General features: G+C 40.4%; 1 protein-coding gene across 35 annotated transcripts in view; it reads right to left on the bottom strand.

The window, feature by feature from the left end:
- SOX5 (SRY-box transcription factor 5) overlaps positions 1-23,977 on the bottom strand; it is a 732,238-nt gene that overhangs the window by 484,661 nt on the left and 223,600 nt on the right. For 32 of the 35 annotated variants that reach the window (XM_065031395.1, XM_065031486.1, XM_065031348.1 and 29 more), the window contains one exon: positions 7,881-7,968. The gene's annotated coding sequence lies outside the window, so the exon portion shown is untranslated. Of the gene's footprint in view, positions 1-6,904; positions 6,974-7,880; positions 7,969-8,222; positions 8,242-23,977 lie in introns of those variants that run through there. The other 3 variants (XM_065031443.1, XM_065031339.1, XM_065031422.1) reach the window with 2 other exon arrangements.

Genomic DNA, 23,977 nt, shown 5'->3' with positions numbered 1-23,977 from the left:
CATATTTTGCTATTATTCTTTTTATTTTATTACTTTTTTTTTCTTTTCTTTTTAGGAGGGTGAGACTGGGGCAGGGAGGGGGGTGGGTTAGAAACTGGCCAAACCTAAGGGACCAGATCTTGGCACCTTCTCATTCCTTGTCCACACATGGGCAGCCGGGCTGCATGCAGCAGCTCACATTAAAGGGTAAAAGAAAGAAGAAGCTGGGGGGGGGTGGAACGGATGAAAGCTGTCATGTACAGTTACCCTGTTATTGTCATCTGCCTGCTGCATGACTCCCAGCTTTGCTATAATTATTAATTGCACTTGTCAACTGTCATTAATTCCTCTTTAGCATCCCTGTCTTGGAGTAATTAGACAGAACAGCCTCACTGCACTCATTGTTTTGAGAGGCCCCTGAAAGAGCCCAACGGGCTCTGCGAGAAGACAACCATCATTAATACAATGGAGCACCTCAGCATTAACCCTTTCAAAGGTGCTGAAATTGGAAGCCATCGGCTCTCTCAACTCACAACTTCCAGTTGCAGGACTCCTGTGGTTCCCCTTTCCTTATGAGGGCTCCCATCTGATAACTCAGAAGAGCTGGAAGCTTCAGGTGCTTCAGCATGGGGCACCCCACTTGAGATGCTGCAAGAAGGCCCAGTCTTCCAAGTGTGGGGACTCACTGCTCCCCAGCTCTCAGCCAAGACATTATCTGGTGCCTGAAGATGAAGGCATGACACACCAGACTGAAATTATCATCTAAGATTACAGAGGTTCACCAAAAAGCAGTTGTGGGACATCAGTGTTCCTCCTCCCCTTACCTAAGGAAAGGGATACAGAGCTCTTGTTCTGATTGCGGCCACTGAGAAACCAGAGTAAGACCTCAAAGTCCAGCGTCACTATCGCTGCCCCCATGCTAGTCCTCCACAACAGACCTCCCACAATACACTTCACCAACCATATTATGCACTACAGCAGCTGTCCCAAAAGTCTCCAATAACCAAATCCAGTAGCCTCCATCGCTGTTACACAGGTATAAGCGACAACCACGATCTGCCTCATGCTTGGCATGTACTTGGCAGCTGCGCAGATGAGGCACGGCAGGGACTAGGACTCTGTTTCCTCTCCCAGATTTGCAATGATGGAAAGGATAAAAGCTCACGTATGTGGAAAAGGTACAGTAAGAAGGTGTAATTCTGAGTCCATGAGCAAGGGACAAAGCAACCAAGTGGGATGAAACTGTATTTCTATCACCAATCCTGAGAACAAAACTGCACTTTCATTAGAAAAGTCAAGCTGTTGTTGAGGCAGGGGGGCAGGAGGGAGGGAGAAAGTGTTCACTCTCTTAACTACATTTTATTCCAGTACCTGACTGCAGAATGGTGGTTAAAGAAATGGGGAGGGACTAGAGCAACCTGTTGCTGCAACAGGAAAAAAAAAAAATCTCTGCAGTTCTACTCTTAAGTTTACGGCTTAGTAAACTCCATTTCTCTGCTCCTAACCAACTCACTCTCCTCAAATTTTTAATTGTAATGCTAGAATTCAGAGTTCTCAAATTAAGAAAGGAAACAAGGTAGACAATAGCCAGACTTTCTTTTAGTGCTGCTTGGGGCCATGCTGAGGAGCTCCCAGATCAGCAAAGAGACCTGCACAGGGGCTTTGAGAAGACAGTGCTGCACAATCACACCCTCAGTCTCACAGCTGGAAGTGAAGGGACCACAGATTTCCCCTCTGCCCGCTCCCCCCCAAAAAAATCCAGGTAAGACTCATATTCAGGTAAGGCAAGCAGTTTTGCCAAACCTGGTCACATCAAATAATGTCTTCAGCAACAGTATTCCTTAAACAATTTATTTTAAATAAAACTATACAGCCCTGGTTTAAAATTGAAACCTAGAATACTGAAGATAAAAAGGAAATTTCTTCTCCCTGTCTGCTAGCATACCTGTAACAACATAAGTTTGTGAAAAAAAAAAAATCCATTAAGTTTTGCCTGTCTTTTCAATGCTTGTCCAGAGACCATCAAAGTCACAAATTAATGAAGCCAATATACTCCAAAAAAAGCCATAAAATGTTAGAGTTTTATTCAGAGCTTCACCTTCTTTGGATCTAGCTTAGTGGCTTGTGATTTACTGAAATAACAGAAAGCTTTGTATAAAGCCATGTGGAATACATTTATAGTACATATAGAACCAGAAAAATCCTTCATAAGCATATGCATCTGATTTTTGGCAGTCTGTGTCCTGCATAATTTGGCCATATATCTGACCAGCAAACACTTCTTCGCCTTTCTCTGTTGTGGCTATAGTCAACAAATGCAAAAATTACACTGATTTTTTTCAAAACGGGGCCCAGTTCAGCTGCATGTTAAGTACCACCACTGATTAAATCCCTTCTGCATTTTCTAAAGACAAATTTCAGTGCCCCGCAAAACTGGCTCTGTCTTCTACAACAACTCATTGACAACCAATTCTTGCTGTTACCTTATTAGCGAGCAGGTCTACTAAACCACCTTTAAATTGCAAGGCAAGGCTGAACTTATCTAAAGGCCAGATTTAATATATGCATATATACCATACTGAATGGCAAGTGATACTAGTTTCCCAGGTAAATAAGCCAAATAATTCTATTTTACTTTGCTAATGGCAGATGTTTATTTCACATTCTTACACGAGCATGCTCTTGGGACCAATGCAAACCAATCCTGACTGCTGTCAGTAGGGGCACCCTGGGATAGAGCTGGCTGAACTCACCGATGATTTCAGGTCTTCAGCGTGATCTGCTGAGACATCTCTGGGATTCAGCCAGAAGCTACGGCATTAGCTCCGGTTATTTCAAGAAGGTGAAAAACAATAGGTGGTTAACAGCCATTCCAGTGCGAATTCACGTGCTTTCTGCAGTGAACTTCTGTCACCAGTGTTTTGTTGCACGGTTGGCAAGTTCTGGCAATTTAAAAGTGCAACATTGCGAGCAGCTCTTTAGCAAAGAGATTCAACTGCAAAACCACACATTCCTCTAACCCTTAACGCCTGACCCTGTACAGTTGGTATTCCCCAGTCACCATGAGCCCATGTTTTCCCCCCACTCCCCTTTACAGATCACACTAGCTAAAAAAAGCAATTAACAGGAGTACAGTACATACAACGTGTTCACAACCTTAAAAACCCACCGATATCATTAGAGATAATAAATCCTCTGTTCCGCAGTCTCTCCAATGAAGAGTGTTCAAGTGATGATTAACCAACAAGCTAAGTGTTCAGCTGCGATCACAGCCCATTTTGAATGGTTTTTGCCCACGGCAAAGTAAAGCAGAAGATTAAAAAAAAACCCTCCCAAATGGATTAAAAACCCAGTTAAATGACCATCTTTGAGGTCATTATGGCAGTAAGTAATATCCATATATACACATACACGTTATATATAAAAAGAAAAAAACCCTCAGACAATCCTTCTCCAGAGGATTACTTCAGCACTTTTGACTTCAGAGAGATTGAAACTGATTCTCCTCAGCAAGCAGCTTTAACCTAAATCAGAACTCACCTCTCCACCAATCAGAAAGAAGATTTTCCAAAAACTTATACTTCCTAATAGTTATATGGGCCTTAATCCTCTTGGAAACAGTTTTAGGTCATTATTCCGGGAGTTATTAGGTTGGAAAACAGCTTCTAGGCAAATGATGCTATTCACAAACCTTTTACACCAGAAATAATGGTTGGATTATTTCTGCCTCAAAAGTAGTCTTGAGGTCTGATTTCTGATTTTCTTTATATCTGGAGTTCCTGAGAAAAGACAGCACTACTTGCTGTTACATTAATAATAATTAAAAAAAAAAAAAATAAACACAAACATATTTGTATAAGGATTAGAACAGCAGTAATGAGAGTAAGTTTGGATTTTAAGTGGAACTAAAAAAAAAAAATGCATTTTCTCTCCTTATTTCCAGTGCTTCTGTATGTTTCCAAGAGCACCTGAATGCTTTGGTATTCCCCCAAAATATCAGTTTTATTTCTTCTAAAGTGTTATTCCTTTTCAATATCCATTGCTATCTCACAGAAACAGAGAAAAATAAAAAAGGGATCTGGAAGTCTGCTCCTTGCACAGCAGTTGAGAGAAGGGTGGCCACACATCCCTGAGTCTGGGAATACCCCTGTTTCCAGGACCTTTGAGAGTACTTGCTGTTTCCACCAGAATTTATGCTTTGCCTTCAGCTGCCGGTGCTTTGCAGAATAGACTGATCACAGACTCACCAGGTGGTTGAGCTCACATAACCAGCATCTAGTAATGAAAACTCCAGTATTTGAAAATACAGAATTATCTATTTTTCTATTATGATTCTTTTTCTACCCTTAATCAGAGGAAGTAGATGGGAAACGGGGAGTCCAGTAAATCCCCCACCCCAGATAGCTTCCTTCTTCTCTTTCAAAAAAAATTACCATCATGTAATGTACGAATGTAAAAACAGGCATATATTTAAAAACGCCATTAATGACAGAGGCCAACTTTTTCCTTATGTTACATTTTTCTCAACACTTGCACGTACAACAACAATACAACCCATCGCAGAGCTAGATCAAGCTAGGTTTGCAATCCTGCCACCAGTTACTGTGTCTGTGAAGGTCTAAATCTCTAACACATGCATCTAAAGGAGATTGTGGAGTTGGGGCAAGCTCAAAATAACCCCAGGAACGTGCAGCATTGTGAGCACTTCCACAAGCCCCTCCACGTCTGAAATCCCAATGGAGATCTTTGCCCAAATAGCGATCTCAGGATTTACCCGCCACTTTTACCTACAGCTGTATGTGCATGTCAAGTACCCACAATCTTTTTCTCAAAAAGACCCCCAACCTAAATAAAAAACTTAGGAGCCTGCTTGCTGTAAATTAGTTATTAGTAAATTTTTGCCCATCAATTCTTACCCTGAAGATGGCAACACTATTCTTTGCAGAACAAGCAGGTCAGTGGGAGGTAAAGCTTCAGTATCACAGAAACTGCAGCACAAATAAAGAGCAGTAGCATCTCTGACTAAATGTTTCAAACAGGAAGTGAAATCATAGAATCCGGTGGCAAAGGATTCTGTGGTATCACTTTCTAAAGTATATTAAAAGTGTATTAATTTGCCTAGATGGCAACTTCATCATCATTGCTCAGGAAAAATCCAAAAACCTACAGGAAGGCCTTCTGAGGTAATCAAAAGCTAAAGAGACATCACATAATTAAAAAGAATAAAAGAAAAAGAATTGTTGCATTTGTTCTCCTTAGTTATATTAGGAATAAAAACCAAAACTAATGTAATAATGTATCCCAGCAGTTCAAATCTTCTAATTTATGTAGAATGGATTATTACTTAGACAATCTGACCCTGGGCAAAACTTCCTCAGCTGAGAAGATTTACAATCTAATTATGCAGGAAGTTCTGCTGAGACAGTTTGGGTGCAATGGTCTTCTATTACATTAGCTTAGCTAAAATTGCTGCTTCTTTGCGTGCTTGGTGTTCCAAGTACTCATATGAAAAGAGAAAATCTTTCATTCACATCCTTTATTTCCCTTTAGTTTTCCTCACCATTACTGCATGCAGAAGCACTCCTTCTCAACTGCAAATAGCAGCAAGGGGCTGAGATTGTTAATGGCAAACTCCGAGTTGCCTTTCAGGCTTTTGCTATGGCCCCTGCTTACCGAACTGACTTTAAAAAGGACCATCAAAGTGCTTTTCATAATTTTTACAATGATAGTTGCTGCGTTATTGCTCCCCTCCCTCACTGCAAATGCCCCTATAGAAGGCCTTGAGCTGAAATCTGTTCCTGTACACTTTCTTTTTCATCCTGCACGCACAAAACTAGTTTATTTTTGTAGGGTGGCTCAGAGGTGTTTTGCTGATGTCTCAGATGTCTGAGTATTTTTAGCAATCTATTTCATTAAATTAAAAAAAAAAAAAAATAAATCCCTCAACACTTACAAAAATAGCAAGAGATTCATAAGCCTGTGGAGGAAAAGATGGGAAACTTGGATCTAACAATCTAAAGTATCTTTTTTTTTCCCCTCCTAGATATATTACAGTGTATTGATATAGTTGAATATACAGACATGTCCAATATTAACACAGATGGAGGAACTGGTGCCTTTTTTTCTTTACAGTAAGTGTTTTGATTTCAAAAGGTCAATGGATCATGTCACGGCCTTCAGTCTTGATAATTACCATGTGTAGTAATGCACATTTTTATCTACAGGTGGCAGACCTTTTAAAATCATCTTCAATCAAATTCATTAGACATTTTTGTTGATACCACCACCCACATTAAAAAGTAAGAAATCTGCAGCATAAAGTTCTAATTAATACTGTCCAATTTATAAGACAGATTTGTCAACAAAGTGGCTTAATTCTCAAAGGCTAGTGACCCCTCTCAGAATGAAAGCCTTAAAAAAATAATATAATTTAAAAAAAAAAAAAGTCAGTTCATGGTAAGCTTTTATTATTAAAAAATAAAACACATTCAGCAACTCAAAGGATTTCTTTCTTTCTCTAAAGTAGAAGTTTCACTTCCTCGATTATCAAGCACTGGATGGTAAATTAGTGATTTCTTCTTTGATAAGCTTACTTAGAAGAGGAAAAAAATACAAGAATGTCACAACTGACTTCTGGCAGTTAGAAAGAGAAAAGTGAATCATAGAAGTTTCTCATATCTGAATCAACCATTTTAAAATACCATGACTTAGACTGTCATCTCATACACGTGTCTAAGGCCTCACTACAAAGCAGAAAAGCACTGATTTACACAATAATATTAGAAGTAAATAATGTAATCTTGCATTCAAACTTAATTAGAAATTTTGTCCCAACAACAACAGTGCAATAGCCCTCTGAAGGTGGACATAATCACAGCGAGATCAAGGCGGCTGTTCCAGGGTTTCATCTGAAAGTTGGCCCTACCTCCTAAGTTACACCAGCTCTGGCTCTCTAACGCCTTCCACACCTCTTCCTCACTTCCATCGATGAAAACTGGAAATAAACATTACCTTTTACTGTGGCTGCATTTCTAATCATGATGCGATAGCAATTGCCACTTTTCTTGTAAAGGCACTAATTATACCAGAATACATTACTATGGTAGCAACCTGGTCAATCTAGGTGAAGCTTAACCCTAGGACAGACTCATCACACTCAACAGCATTTAACATAATCAACCTTTCGTGAAGTTCACAATAACAGGATAAAAACCATACTACCTAAAGGAGGTGCTTGTCTTTGATACCTTAATGCCACAAACATTTGCTGTTCATGGCAGTCAGGTTAAACACAAACACTGCCACAAGACTGAGCAGATGCATTAACTGTGGGATTACCTGCATCTGAGTCTCCTGTTAGGCCAACAACAACAACATTTAACAGGATTGTTCCCCATCCACTTTCCCTAACTGCAAGATATAATTTTATAAAGTATTTATAGGAACTTAGCACTTGGGATGTATACACTTACACATCACTACTACTAAAATATTGCACATATATCCATAAACTTATAGTAATCTAGGGAAAAACCTTTATCTTGCCAGTGAGTTAAAAAAAAATATATCTTTTAAAATCTTTCTGGCGGTTTTGAATAGACTGAAATAGAACTGCAAAGCAGCTTGAATAAGTAACAGAAAGTATAGAGAAACTTAAAAGCTTTACACTGTGAATACACACACTGGAGTATATCCTTATTTACTTGCTGATATGTTCACTCCTCCCCCTCCTCCCCAGTCCAAAAGAGTGGGTGAGAAAAATTGTGTACATTATTGTCTTTTGTGGTAACCTAGTAACCTTCTTTTCCTCCACAAGCTCTCCCTTTATACCCCACACCCTTCCATACTCTTAGCCCTCTGAAGTAATTGCTGTATGTCTTTATACGGTTTTGTTTTCCTACCCAATAACAGAGGAGTTGGGGTTATTTTCAGTCTTCGGAAGCTTGTAAACAGAATCAAACAGGAACCCAGTCATCAGCAAGAGGAAGGCTAGAAAAACAAAAGCAAATGCATATCAACATTTTGAAAAGAAAATACATCCAAAACATGAAACAAAAGCCCGGGCACTGCTAGACATCCCCCTCCCCGTTCCTTTTCATTTAGTTCATGAACCCTTTTTTGCAGAACAGAGGCTGGTGTAAATTAATGTGTGACCCAAAACATATTTCTGTGGCAGCTTTTTCCATGTGATATGTAATAGCAAAAAAAAAAAGTAGCAGACATTATTAGAACTAAAGTGGCACCTCTTATACTGATAAATCAATACAAAGATTGAACTAGGAGAAATATACAACTACATATTCCTGATTCTCTTGAGTGTTGAACCAGCTAACCTACACTCACCGATTCTGTTTTTATATCCCCCACCTAACACATTTGCATGATTAACTTGTTTAGCATGGTTAGTGGTGCGAGTGCGGCACTGGGAGCAAAAACTCCTCTGCTCTCAGCTGTTGCCCTGTGAGTAGGAGGGTTACTCACACATTTACTCCATGACTTAAGTCCTGCCCCCAGGTTCTCCGACCTGCACCTGAGCTTCTCGCATGGGTGACAGACTGCCATCTCCCTTAGGGATGACGAAGGCCAGAACTCCAACAACTAACCCTAGACAGCATGACTTCCCAAACGCCAACCTCCTGCACAGTTCAAGAGATGTGGCTGCTGGTGTTCTGTCCCAAAGCCTTCAACCCGCTGGCTGAGGGGAAAGAAGTGTTTTGTGGTACAAGGTGTGAATGTGTTGGACGCACAAGGTAGGAGCTGGGACACCCCTGCAAAGGCCCGTGACACTGTTGTGTGGAAGGGTACAACCAGGCTGCTGGACGCAAGTGGCCTTGCCTAGCCACCGGCTCCCCATTACCAGCTTTGTGCCTTGGGTCGGTCCACTTGGTTACACATCAAAGCAGCAACTCGAAAACATAAAATACTCAGTTGTTTAGCTAGAACACATGAACACAGTTGCATGAGCAAGTCTGAGACCACACTTGTGACATGACACATCAACTTTACCCAAGCCAAAGTCCACACCACCTCAGGTGTTAAGTGGCTGCCCTTTCAGCCAGGTTTTTCATCCCTAGGATGCACTACAATCTACTAATATCAATCTAGTCTAACCAAAACACATTATTTGTAGTATGAAACATATGAATGAATAAAAATAAATAGGAATTAATCTTGTTTTAAACTACAAAGCACACACCCAACCGAATTGTAAAATCAGTAACCTGAATACATAAAACCAAGCACTTTTCTACTGGTTTAACTTGGTGGAATTGCTTCAGAAGCCCTACAAGGTCTGAGAGCACCCCATGAAAAGCTGCAGCACATAAAAAGACAACCACCAAAAGCAGGATGGTGCATGAGATTTCAAAAGACTACCATCCCTGGTGCACACTGAGGCTCTGCATACAGGCAAACTTTGTAAAGACAAACCTCCACTTCCCATATTACTCTTGATCAACCAGATATAATAAGAAAACATAATAGCAACAACAGCAGATGTAATAATAACATAATATCCTGAGCTATAATCTCAGCTGGATCCAGGATAGTTTACAAAAGCATGGCCCCAAGTTTATTCCCATACAATAAGCTTAATCATTTTCTAAGTGTTAATTTTATCTACATAAAACTTTCTAGTTGATGTGAAACAGCAAACATCAAAAGGGTTGTTTTATGACTGTTACAAAAGAAAAAGCAAAATTGAGGCTAACGACTGGCAGCGAGCTTTGAAACGTAAAGGAAGGGAAGATATCCGTATGGGAAAAGACCCTTTGCAAAAATCAAATCTACTTGGAATGCACAAAGCTTAATTAATTTGTTGAATTAAAAATATAAGTGTTTATAAAGGTAAATAGCACCTAATTACAACTGTTCATTAATGAGAAGATGAGGCAACCCCTGAACATTAGTAGAGACTTCAAAAATTGTGATTCTTGGCTATGGTCTTGAATGGAGTGACAGAACCAGCAAAAAAAGGATCTGTTGGCATGTGAAGGAACCTAGATCCTACTCTGCAATTAAATTCAATTTCATCTTAACTATGGTTTCCATAGGATGTACTTAGAAAACTTTTAGCTATTTTTTTTTCCCCGCTTTCTATTTCCATAACATGTCCTACAATGTTTTTGTTTCTACAGCAACACAGTTTGAGGACCATCACTTGGGAGGTCTACAAGGGCAGCATTTCAGAAGCAAACCAGAGTTCTGTCCACAGGAGTTAAATTCACAGAAAAGCAGAAAGAGGAGACTGAAGAAAAAAGGAGTCTCAAACTGAAGCACACATTCTTACAGAGACTTCTACGAGATCATGATTATAGAGAGTGATACATCATATACTGTATAATATATCCTGTACCATGTTTTAGGTATTGTATTATATTTTACTAAAATGATTTTGTGTGTGGTTTTTTGTTGGTGGTGGTTTTGGGGGATTAAAAAAGAACAAAACCAAAAACGCAACACTTTCCCTGAATTTTAATAGTGGTGAAAACAGATCAGTCTTCAAGACACAAGACCACAATCTCCACACAACCCTGCCTCCAAGAGGCTTCCACTGATGCAATCTCTAAGTTCCTCCATCCTGTTCAACCCATTGCCTCTTTACTGAGGCCACCAGGAAGATGTCCCTCAGCGACAAGCATTGTGGTGGCTTTGCTGTGATGATGACATAAGCTTGTGATAGTGTTTTTTTTTTTTAGGAAGTAAACAGAACAAAGCCCCAAAACAACAAGTGATGAGCCTTTCCCCAGCACAGAGTAACAGCAGGACCTTCTGAAGGCACCAGGGAGAAGGGCAGGCAGAGGCCTGGCTCCATCTTCTGACAGTGGGCAGTTCCACAGTGATGGTGGGTGGGATCTCATCTCGCCTAGCCTGATCTGCATACCCAGCCTGGTTATCTCATCATCTAACACAGCACTTGTGAAGTAAAATACTGGCATCATGAACATCTGCTGGGTCTTTCTCAGGGATAAAAATCAAACGCCCAGCCCACCACACAGTGTGCACAGAAAACACAGCCATTTACAGCCACTGTGATTCACATCACTCCACATTTCACCTCTGGGGTGGTTAAAGCTGCTTCCACTTATGCACTATAGAGATCAGGATGAGAGAAACACAGAAACACGAGGTTTTCTGTCTATATTTTCATTTTCACAAGAACTTCCTGAGGCTTACAGCTGTTAGTTTTTGACTCTTCAGGTCTTCAGCTAAGGCTGAAGTGAATTCATGGAGCAGCATAAAGAAAACTGTGCTGCTACATCTCCTGCAGATGAGGTCTTCAGTGTCTTGGGATATAACTCAGCAAATTTTTATCCACTCTTTAAAAAACAGTGAATGCCTATGAGAAAAAAAAAGAAAAGCATAGCTGTTTTTGAAAACCTGTTGTCTTCAGAAAAAACACTGCCCTCCTACTTTCAAACTACAAGTTCTCATCTCACAAGCCCAAATCCAATCCATGTATGGGGCTTTCAGAATACTGCTTTTTACAACGTGAACTAGGAAGAATCATAGGATGGATCTACCCAAATCAAAACACAAACCAGTGAAAACTAGTGGGGTTGGGTTGGTGGTGGGGTTTTTTGCTTGTTTATTTGCCTTTAAAAACAACAACAAGTCACTTTTCTGCTAGAAAAATACCAGCTATCTTGTGCAATATTATCTCATCTGTATCTACCTGTTCATATGGCTGAGGAATAAAAGAAGTCTGGAGGGAAGTGGGGAGTGTTTGGTGGTTTTCTTTTTTTTCTTTTTCTTTTTTTTTTTTTTTTTAATCTATTTGCCAACCAGAGTCATTTATCCCCTATTAGATAAAGTATAATAGACTATACCGAAAGGGTCACTGGCCTTCCATTTAATGATATTGCCGGCACCAATCTACATTTTCCCGACAGTGTCCCTCAACACTGAATAAATGGCTGATCTCTTCACAATAACAGCTGATTTCTATTTATTAAGCTAAAAAGGTCACCATTTTCTACGGCTGGGCCGCCCTGCACTATTGATAATTTTATGCATAAACAAATGGCAAATTTGTGCCACATAAATATGCATTAGCAATTACTTTTTCCTTGGGCAACGCTCGCCGCATGCAAATGTGTCCCTCACAGGGCCTGGTGGCTTTTGTTTTAGCTCTTGAACAGCTAAACAAAAGAGCACAATAAACAGTTTAAAAATTGCTAATCAATGGAAAACGCAAATGCAAAGGTAAATGGCAAGAAACTTGCCCAAACAAATAAAACTATATGAAAAAAGCAAGACAAAAATACTGTAAGGAAATAAATAAATAAGTAAAAAGACTCTGTCTTCCCTCCTCATGCTTGTATCTTCAACACTGTGTTTTATTTATTGTTTTTGACAGAGAGATGGATGAGGGGCTCTTTGCATTGCAACAGTGGGGCTGGTACTAAAGCAGATCCCAGATGGGAGCACCCAGAACATACACACCAGTTGAGTACACGTTAAGCAGGACCCACACACACTCCTCCAAAGAAAGGAGGCAAAAAAAGAAAGATGTCTGAGGAAATTCACAGCAGACCCTCAGTTTGGCTTCCTGTGAGTTCGTGTTTCCTTCAGTCATTTTTAAATAAAAGCTACATGTGAAGGAACCACTGAAAAAAAAAGCTTAAATATCTACTGTAAGCATTGATTTAGAATTTTACTACCGGAAGTGCCCAGAAAATACCAACTTATCTGTGCCTATGTACAGATGTCTGTAGTAAAAGCCAAATGAATGTTGTCACTTGAGAAACTTGAACTACGTGTAATTTCCTTTACCCCAAGGACAGAAAGCTTGATTTTCCCTTGTCTTATCCTTGGACTACTCATTTCTGACAGCAAACCATAGTCGCACATAAGATACAGGATAATGGAAAAATCAGACCCAGACACTAAATTGGTATGAACATGGAAACCAAAACTGACAATTTTAAGAGAACTGATGATTGCTTTGATTTTTCCCCTTCAACAGAAGAGCTTCAGTGCTGTAGAGAACTGAGCATGACATGTACTGTGATTATTATCATTTGTAGGCAGACTATTGCGTGTGGACAAAGAATCCAGTTCAGTAATGCAGTAACAACACATTGTGCACAAACACATGCTAAGGCCAGCTGTACAACCCTTCCGAGCAACCTGCTTTCTTTGTACATAACTTCATAAGGCAGTAACTCTGTTTTCATGACCAGAATTGGGAAATGAAAAGGCATGAAATATAGCCAGCAGAGTACATTGCACCTCATTCTACAAACGTTTATGAAAAAAGCAAAACTTAAAACATGTGGGCTAATCTTTTGGTTTGAAAAAAAACCCTATTATTTCAACAGAATTTGAAGAGATTAATCATGTGCTTCAAGTGTTTCCCAGACGGGGGACATAATACAGCAGGTAACTCACATACACACATTTCTATGATGTTACTGTCTGAAGTTTTTTATTGTTAATGAATAGGAATGTTGCTGTCAATGTAAACATTCAGCAGCGATCCTATGTTTTTCCCACCCAATCAGCTGTCACAGAATGAAAATTTCACAGAATTCATTTCCATGAATTATTAAAAAAAAAGAAAAAAAAAATCAACAAGCCGATAAATATAATTTTGCCAATTAATTCAGTTAATTTCTTGCCCTTCAATTTCCCTAGTTTTGACTTGTATGGTTTTATAATACCACTTTACACTATGACTTTTGATTCTAATGGAAATGGATGTGTTAACAACTACAGTGCCAGTGGTAATTGGTTTTAAGCATTCTCATCCTAAGAGCACTCTTAGACATGGTCCAGTATGGGAAAAGCTGCATTAAGCACAGGACAAGATATGCTCTCACAAAGCAAAAGTTCTCTGTTTAGGTTTTTAGCCAAAAGCACTCCCACACCAGCAAGACATTTCAGCCATGAATCCACAACTTTCAGTTCCTCCAAATGATGAGATGACAACTGATACAACACAGTAAATGAGAGATATATAGAACTCCCTCCTGGCCATCAACCCTTCTTTGCTCTGCTTTTCCCAGTATCTGCTCTTCTGAGACCCTACCTGGAGTAATGCATTCAGCTCTGCATCTCGCAGCATAAGAAGGACATGGACCTGTTGGAGAAAGTGCAGAGGAGGGCCATAAAGATGATCAGAGGGCTTGAGCATGTCTCCTATGAGGACACGCTGAGAGAGCTGGAGTTGTTCAGCCTGCAGAAGAAAAGGCTCTGGAGAGACCTTATGTCAGCCTTTTAATACCCAAAGGGGACCTACAAGTAAACTGGAGATGGACTTTTTACAGAGGCAGTTGGAACTAGATGGTCTTTAAGGTCCCTTCCATCCAAAATAAACACCCCAAAAAATGGTTATTGATATCACCTCTTGCTTTGGGTAAGTCAAGACACACCCAACAATTGCATACCCAGAGGAGAAAGCATCCTCAGCTCAGACATGCTGCAGTCTGCAACTGGCCTTAGAGCTGTTGGGCAGCTGCTACTCAAACATACCCATGCAGTGAAGTGGCATCCACCTGATCGCATACACACCACAAATCCCAAAGAGTTCAGAAATGACATATCACAGAAATTTGCATACCATTTTGCTAAGTTAATCATGATTGAAAGACCTGCGATTATACACAAAGTTCTCCTAAGGTCGACAACAGAGTGAAAGAAGCATGAGGAGGTATGCTAAAGCAAGATCAAATAAATTGTTTAAATGTCACTGCAAAGGTAGTTCTCACGAATGTCTCTGTGGCCAGTCTCCTGCCATTAACATAGTTAGAAAATCTGTAATAGGAAGAAAATTATTACTACATAAAATATTCCTGCAAAGAGATGCTGCTGCAGAATTGAAATGAAAAGATGTAGCTCAATCTGTGAATGCCCATCCCACATGCGTCAATGTGATGAACAGCGAAGAATAAAACGACTGTTAAATCTCTCTTAACAAGTGCCTTTTTAATAGTATACATGGAACTTTCTGTATTGGTACCATGTCTTAAATGTTGATGGAGCTATTTATGTTAATCCCCAAAACTAGCACCAGCACTATCAAAACAAAACGTCCTGAGAAGATATCAAGAGATGGTCATTCTCTACAACAGTGGGTGGAGTTGTTTTTGTGAGAAGCATGCAGCTCAAGAGGATGAGATGGCAACAGAGAACAAATTATTTTGTCAAATGCAAGCCCTCTTTCTCCCTTCAATGAAAGTTATTGTTGCTAAAGGCTCAAAGAAATACATAAAAAATAATAAAATAATAATTAAAAAAAAGCACTCACACAACCGCAATCTTCATAGAACCATGCTTTTCATATCAGAGATTTCATTTTCTGTTTCCTGGAAAGCTTTAAACCTAAAACTTTCTGATGAAAGGATCCTATTTATGACACGATTCCAAATGCTAGAGCGAGTTTCTTTAAGAACTTTAATGCTGAACAGAGCTGTCATTGATAGTGTCTAAATGCTTGTATATATTTTTGTATGCTACACACTTGAAAAAAGATAGCTAGATGACAAAACAGATGCTGGCACATCTGTACGATAGGCTTTTAGAATGATTTAGTCATACGCCAATTTTTTCCTTGATGAGATAGATAAAATATGTTATTAGATCATTACACGTGTGCACACATGCACACACACACACTAACCTATGAGGACACTCAAAACAGAGTAATTTCAGGCATGACAGATTAATCCCACCTTTTTTCTTCCCACAGACAAAGTATTAACACTTCAAGCTGTATTATTCTAATACAGCTACATCCCTCCTCTTTGATCCTCCATTCTTTTCCCTTCTCTTGACTCCTTTCAGTTGTTTTGAATTGGGAAACACTAAAAACTGTCTGCAAGAATTTAGCATGAATTAGTATCAGAAAATTAGTGGGTTTTTTTTAATTAAAGAAAATATTGTTTTTATTTTCCCCATCTCCTCCTTCCTCTGCCCTCCCCAACAATAACCAAAATGTGCCTCTGCAATCAATTTAGTGTCTGAAAAGCAAGCTGGATTTCTTCTCTTTGCTGTATTTTCACTACCAGTAATAACTCCATGATTAAGACTCAGCTGACAGTTCTCATGCCACAGAAGCTGAAAAAAACAAAAACCAAAAAACACCACAACAACAAAAACACCAAAACACAAAACAAACAAAATCCCCAAAACCCTGCTCCCTGCTCTAGTAGTTAAATTGGTACCAGATTATAAGGGGGTGGGGGGAGACTTCCATCAGTCTGATAAAGATATCTAATGTGAGGACATCCACAGTAAGGCAACGTTCCCCTGCTCAAAGCTACAAAAGGACCCATCCCAGGCAAGTACAGACTCTCATCGGAAAACAGATTTAAGTATTCCACTCAAAATAGTAAGAAAAATTCTGAAGGTTTCCATATGAACCCAGCAGAATTGACCAAATGTATCCATCTGTTCGCTTTCATATAAGCAATATGTATGCTGCCAGTACTGGACCTCTTCTAGGGCAGGGCCCTGGGACTTAAATTACATCTGCCACTTCTCCGGTTTACAGCAGCCTCATCAGCAAAGCATGAATTTTTTTAAAGCCTCAAAATAGCATCCCGAGGAAACACACAAGAAAATGACTGTTTCTATATTTCCTGCCTTTTCTACCTGATGACTTTGCCTCAGTACCTAATATTAATATCAAATGTGATGTTCTGAGCTGAGAAACATGGAAGCACTTCAAGAAAGCCTTTTAGTGTCTCATTTCCATCTCCTTAGCTCAGAAGGGACTATTTCATAAGCAAATTTGAACACCTTCAAGCAACTCATGATGAGAGTATCCAGAATCAAATTAGTTACTTTACCTCTATTAAAACTGGCAAAGCAGCAAATCCTCATGCCTCCTCACAGTGTATAATCACCAATACAACAGGCTGACTAGAACCTCCAAATGTGGCTGCATCTTACATACTCCAAACTTGAATTATAACAGTTTAATACAAATTGTTTTTTGAAAATTGATGTTGCTGATTTCAGCTATGGCAATTTTTTCAAATGCAACCATGAAGATCTGCTTCCGTGAATGCAAAGCAGTATTTCTTACTTGAGCAATGGCAGTACATGCAACCAGTCAGCACAAGCAACCCCATATTAAAAGGCAAAGTACAATTTCGAGTGATTTACTAAACCTCTGCATTAGTTCCCTTCAGAGGACAGAATTCTCTCAAACCTATGTTGTAAAGCCTCTCTTACACAGTTTGCATTTCTCCCCAAACACCTGCTCTAAGCACCAACAGGAAGCACATTGACCAGTACATTGCTGGTCAAACTTTCACCACCATTCCATCAGAACTCTACACTCTTTAATTGTGGCTGGCCTAATATATGTATTACTACAAGGAAATCAATGCAGCACCCAATACCACCAAAACAGTGAGTATAAAAATTAAAAACCTGAACTGCTGTGGGTAATCATACTACCACTAATGACCTGAGCCACCCATCTTTTCTTAGGTCACCCTGGCTGTCAAGTGACATAGCTTAAACCATCCTTGGATGACCCTGAAAAGTGCCTGAGAGAACATGACCCTTGTGACTTGCCTTTTACTACCAGCCACCTAAATGTTGTCCAAGTCCAAGGAAGAGGAAGTTCTCAATTTGCACATACACAGAAGAGACCTGCTGAAAATTAGCATAACACACTGAACAGCCTGGTATGTTGGGCATGTTCCATCCTCCACAGTTCTGCATGTCCCCCATGTTGTGCCAACCTGCATCACCCCAAAGGCTCCACGAGCCTCTCCTGCTGCAGCTCTTCCAAGTCATTCAGAAAGCTCACAGGTGTTACACTGGAAAGCACTAGAAAGACAGTAAAACCTCCTGCCTCTCTGCTTCCAAATCATGAAGACAGATGAAGCAACCTGACTCAATGTAAAGACCTAAAGCACAGTAAAAAAGCACCGATACAAACAAACAAAAAACCCCAAAACAAACAAACAAAAACCCCAAAACAAACAAACAAAAACCCCAAAACAAACAAACAAAAACCCCAAAACAAACAAACAAAAACCCCAAAACAAACAAACAAACAAAAGGAGCAATAAGGGTCAGAGCAGGAGCAGGGGGAGCAAGAAGTGCAGGTAAAGATGAGAAAGGTAAAAATAAGTCAGGATGCCCAGCAGAATGCATCAGCACTGCCAGAGGACATTATCCCCACAACCTGGATTTAACTGCTGGACTTCTGACCGACTTCGTCCATCTGCTGCTGCTCAAGACAAGAACCAGAAACACCTCTTAGTGCCCAGTGCATGCAGCAGTGACAGTCTGCTACCAGCAATTACTCTGCCAGCTCAGGTGGAAGTGCTCTCTACTGAGTACCTGTAAGTAACAGCCCTTTGATGACCGAAGTGACAGGGAAAGGGCAGTGGAGCTCCACAGGATATTCTTATTTCTCAGCTTTGCATTACAAAACTTCTCCGGTTTAAAAAGGCTGAATAAAAGTAAGCACTCAACAAAATGCTACACTTAATCACAAAATACTATACTTAACACCGTACAATCACCCCTAATTTAGCCATTGAAAGCATGAGCTAAGGTTCAGTCGTTGTGCATACGTTGCTATACTCTCTAATTACATGATCCCATGCCAATTTTTTTCTAGAAGGATATCACCCAAGAAGAGCCAGCTCTTGGAATGAACATGAGCTGCATACTTAAAGTTGCCTGCTGGACCATTAACTCATTTGTTTTAGGTACTGGAACATAAGAATTGAAGGCGGCAGAGTTTTGCAAGCCAAAAGGAGGACAGTGTTGCAGGAATCCAAAATCTTCGTAGGAAGCCCTTAGTCGTACGTGCCCTACTTTCTGACCTGGCACACCTGAACACAAACTTGTGGATGCCACATTTTGCAGTCAGCTGATGCTATATTTTAAATACACAAACAGTTACAATAAAGTGAAAACAACACTTCGAAAAGTCAGATCTGACCCAGACGCATTTAGAAATCTATCAGAGGATTTAGCTTCCCTACACATTGAATGGAGGCTAAGAGGTATGTCAGAAGACTTGCAGGGAGTAGTCCAAGAAAACTCCACATTTCCCTCTCTCCACTGACTGAACAGAGGGATTCCAAGAGCATCCTTTCTGCTTGAGCTAGATACCGTCTCTTCAGTTATCATCATGGGGAACTAATAGAAATGGCCACTCCACTCCACTGAAACCCAGTCTCTACTAGCTTGAGGCCAGGCCAGCTTGGTGCCTGGCTTGCCATGGGGCTCTTGCCTCCTGTATCACAGTAGCTTTCCTTTGGAAGGAGGGTAGACAATGCTTTTCCTCAGGGTTCTCCTAAGCCAGGTGGTCAGGCCACTTCTCTGGGGTACGTGGTTTCAAACACTTTCAGGTGACCCAGGAACTGCCCAGACATATATTTATACAGAATTAGGGAGACTTCAATGAACTGGATTGCCATCAGGTTTTAGGTCAACCGTAGCTATATCAGTAGGATTTGAGTGAACTGGGCTGTTTTCTTCCCCTTAAACAACTTTTCCACCCATCTGTAAAATGGATACAATACCATCAAGATGGATGATGCGAAAATCAATTAACATCTTTAAAATACACAGATAACAGTGATAAACATCACAGTTTGTAGTAATTTATTAGCTTTTATTATTGTACGTATTATATCAATAATATTACGGAATTGGTGTTTTAAAGATAGGGTTTGAAGGTGTGCAGAATATGCCTGCCACAAGGCCACACAAACAATAAGGATTAAAAAAAAAAAAACTTCTCATTCTGTCCACACCATCATTTCAGTGGTCTGATATGTGATCATGTAATTAAAGACTGTATCATAATGCATATGCACAAAGGGGTTGAATTAAGGTTGTGCAGACAAATCTAATTCTGGCATTTCTTATGCTTTGAGTGCCTGACTTCACAGTCTTAGTGTTCATTTAACAGTTTCTGTATGTAAAACCATACATTACATACACATGTTGGTAATATCTACCATACTGCTGCATATTCTGATTCTGTAAGGTATGTTGACACACACATGAACATACACATTTTGCAAAAGAACTCGCAGCCATATTCCGGCCATTGCCCTTTCCCCCTTCTGCACCATATCCTTGCCATTATATTTATCACCATCAAAAATAAGCTTCTCAGGGGTGCCAGCAGTTAAAATGTTCTTTTAGCATTTACTTTTAAGTACACCGAATATGTGTCAACACCTCCAGCTTCTTACCCACTGCTAAAAACATTTTAAATAGCATCTACTGTGTATGAGCCATTTGTGGATCAGAGCACAGGTGCACAAATACATGGAGCTCTTGCCCTGGGCCCTGAACACAGGCTCTCCTGTTAATAAGACCCTGCTGAGATGACCACTCCTTGGCGGTTTAAGAAGGCAGGATTAGAGCAGATGTTGCTTTTGGCCCTGTGCTACACACAGCACTTCAGCCTGCTGTGGGCACCTGAGAAGACTTCGATTTGCAGAGCTGGAGGAAGGACTGCTCTCCATTGGTGCCAGAGAGATAGGAGGAAAGATGTTCAAGCTGTTTAACTCACTAGCATAACTTCCATTGACTTAACCGTAAGTATGAACAAATCCTTCCATTTTACCTGTTGTGGTTCAGTTTGGTTTATCCTTGGGAAAATGCACTCTTTTTCCTCCTCTTCTGATTTCAGTATTCTTTTCTACTGACTGATCAGAATTTTTGTGCCAGCACTTAAAGAACCCTCAGAAAGAGCTCCAGTAAGACACTCTGCAGTGCTTTCTTGCTCCAACACTGACTTTTTTCCACCACGCTCTGGTCAGACACTAGTGCTTACTCACCCTGTTACTGGATTTTCCAGCCTGCCATTGTATGTCCTCCCAGTTCTCACAGTATTGATTCTAACTGAAATCCTTGTGGCACACAGGTAGTTTTTCCAGCTAAACCCAGAGGAAGACGATTCATTCCCAGCCAGGAGATTTACCAACTCAGTGCACACCCACCATTTATTCCCCAATCACTATCCATTGCTTTACAACATTGTCATTCACTAATACCTTAAATAAGTATTTCAAAACTAACAAAAAAACCTTACACAATCAGGCTTAAAATACTAACTACAAACCGTGTTGCAATATACATGCAATGGTCTACAGCTCTCAACCCAAAGTTCTCAGACATGCCTTTACCACAGCTGTACGTGACAAAATGCATCATTTGGTCAGATTTTAGTACGTGTGCTCTGGTGTACAGTAAATACTGCACTGTTAGACCTCATGAGGCAGTTGAGCATCTCCTCACCAAGGGAAAAATCACCCCGGTTTGTACTAATGATAGCCACAGCAAAATTCAGGATCAAAATAATGGGAATTTCCTCTTGCACAGTTTCCTAAAAACAATGCTGAGCACTCAGACTCTAAAACCACCTTGAATCTGAGCTTCCCGAGAGGCAGTTTGCAGTCTCACACAGTTAACAGTCTAGATCCTTTCCTCCTCCTCACACCAGTTTTCTCTCTCAATTTCATAGAATGCAACCTACAGTTGTCCTAGAATTTCAGAAAGTGATAATTTTCTGTAGAGGTAGTTTATCTGACATTGGGCCTATAGCACAGGAGGGCACTTGTAGCTTCTAATCATCCTCTCCATCTGTTCACCATAAGCAGTGTTGATCTTCAAATTACACAACCTACACAATCCTGAAAGAGTCTTTTACTTTCCGGTAGGACAATCTGCTCCTTCCCTCTCCCCATTTATTGCAATCTGCAGGATCCTTGCACTGCCGCACATACGGAGCACAAGAACATATCAATCCACCCTAAATGACCTCGAAAGGCTGAATCAGTTAACCAAAATAGGCAGAAACTGCAGCTTTCCAGTAGACTTCCCCCCAGCCTTTAAGTTATTTGTAAATTCCTTTTTGCAGCACAGACCCTGCAGTAAGACTCATTCTAAATGTACATAGTCCCAAACAATGCCAAAATTATTAGATGCTGGTAACACCACAGGGTCCAAAATACTCTTCCCACAGCTTGCCCTGCCAAATGCTGCCCGGTCCTGCTTCAGGCACCCGGCCTTAGAGCCGGCCTGGCTCTGCCCCGTGTCACCCACACCTCTCCCCATGCTCCGTAAGGCATCTGTGACAACATGAATGCGCAGGAGGGGTGAGAAGCCAGCTGGCAGTACTGCAGCTCCTTCATCTGACCAGGAGACAACTGTTTCAAAGCACAAACATGATGGTTGAGGTTTCCAGGAAAGGAAATGAGCAACCTTGATGACGAAGGAGAGAACCCAGAGGTTCCAGATGCCTGACCACAGGTGCTCCCACAAGCTCAGATCAAATGGGAAGTAGTTAACACACAGATGATAGGAAGAGAAGTAACAGCTACCCAGCCCTCCAAAACCTCAAACGACCCTGTTTTCTGAAAAATTTGATAGTAATAGAGAATCTTTGGATATATTCCTGCAGTAGAAATACTCTGTGTGCTGTTCCATCACTATACGGCTACTGCTCATCACATCCCTCCTGCTATCAGCAATTGAAAGCTGACCCATGAAGGACAGCTGAAATAGTGCTTTCTTGTCAGAATCACTGCCACCACAGCATTCTGGTTTCCATACTACCATCATGCACCTTGCTGTGGCTTCAGGGCAGTGATCCCCAAACCGGGGAGCTGAAGGTGAGATGTCATCAGTGAAACCTGAGATCACCTGCAGCAACTACTCTGCAGCCCCAGCAGTGACCACCATGGCCCACAGGGACAGTGGTGCAAGATGCTGCTCACAGCGTGCCACTTGTTTGGTATCGTCAGCCACGAGCCTGTAAAGACAGGAGTCCATGGTGATAAGTAACACAAACAACTCTCGGATATGTTAAAAGAAAAAAAAAAAAAAAAAGGCACCACCCAAACACCAAAACATGTCCATCTGCCCTACAGCAAAAAGATGCTCCATCCACAACATGGAGCTCAGCAACACAGGGTAAATCAGTCTAAGTAGGGACAAAAAGGCTACTGGTGATACTTAATGGCATCTAGTACAGGGCTAAGTGGCTGCCATCACTTTGGTTGCTTTATCACACTCCAGTGGTTGGTGAAGCTGTACACACTGCAAGACTGTTGTTGACATTGTTAATGCACAAGCTGTTGCATCTGCTCTCCTCTTAAAGCTGGTATAAGCACTACTTCTGACTTAAGGCCTGAAGCAAAACAAAACCATCAAGGATGTATTTTTGGTTTCATCCCAACATTTACAAATAAATCTTAGAATTATTTTAGGCTAGGTACTTAAAAAAAAAATTCTGGCCTAATATTACTAAAGAATGTCTCCAGGTATTTAAGACTTCAGGCATAAACACTCAAAGACACCAGGCAGGAGTGCAAAAGGCTGATTAGCAATGTCTTACCCCACATGTGCCCCCAACTTGGCAAGCAGACCTGAAAATGAGGCAGTACATTTCCACAGCTGTCAATATCATTTGTTAGCCATACTACAACATACTATTTGTATCTGCTTTTGCCCCACAAATGGAGTCTTTATACACAGATCCCTGCAAGAAACACTTCAGTCTTAGGCAAATTTACCCGAGGCATCAGAAGCAGCATGTCTCTTCTGACATGGGAGAGAGGCAGGGAGCAAGCCATGCTGCAGCCCCAGTGTTTGAAGTCTCCAATTCAATAAACAGCGTGATGAGTACGGACTTGTTGTTTTCCTTTTAAAATGTTTATTTGTCTGTATTTTTGTTACATATGAGCTCTGGCAGCTTGGTTTGCAAACAAGAAGCAACATAGTATATATACTTCATTATTTTTTGCTTCATATACATAGATGTTCACACACTTTATTTATATGATCAGAGGTTACTAAACTACTCCAGTTGCTGTACAAAGCAATTCTAAATCAAGCAATTCACTATCAAGATTTGCATTGTCAAAATATCATCTTTTGTTGTTTTTCATTTGTTTCTGTGGGTTTTTTTTTTGTTTGTTTGGGGTTTTTGTTCTTTTTGTTTGACTGTGTTTTAGTATCAGAAGGACTAAAACTCATCAGGGTGGATTTAATTTTCTGG

The sequence above is a fragment of the Columba livia genome, chromosome 1, assembly GCF_036013475.1.
Source record: "Columba livia isolate bColLiv1 breed racing homer chromosome 1, bColLiv1.pat.W.v2, whole genome shotgun sequence".
Lineage (NCBI taxonomy): Eukaryota > Metazoa > Chordata > Aves > Columbiformes > Columbidae > Columba > Columba livia.
Note: the sequence above shows the minus strand (reverse complement) of the source record. Positions and strands in the feature narration are given on the sequence as shown.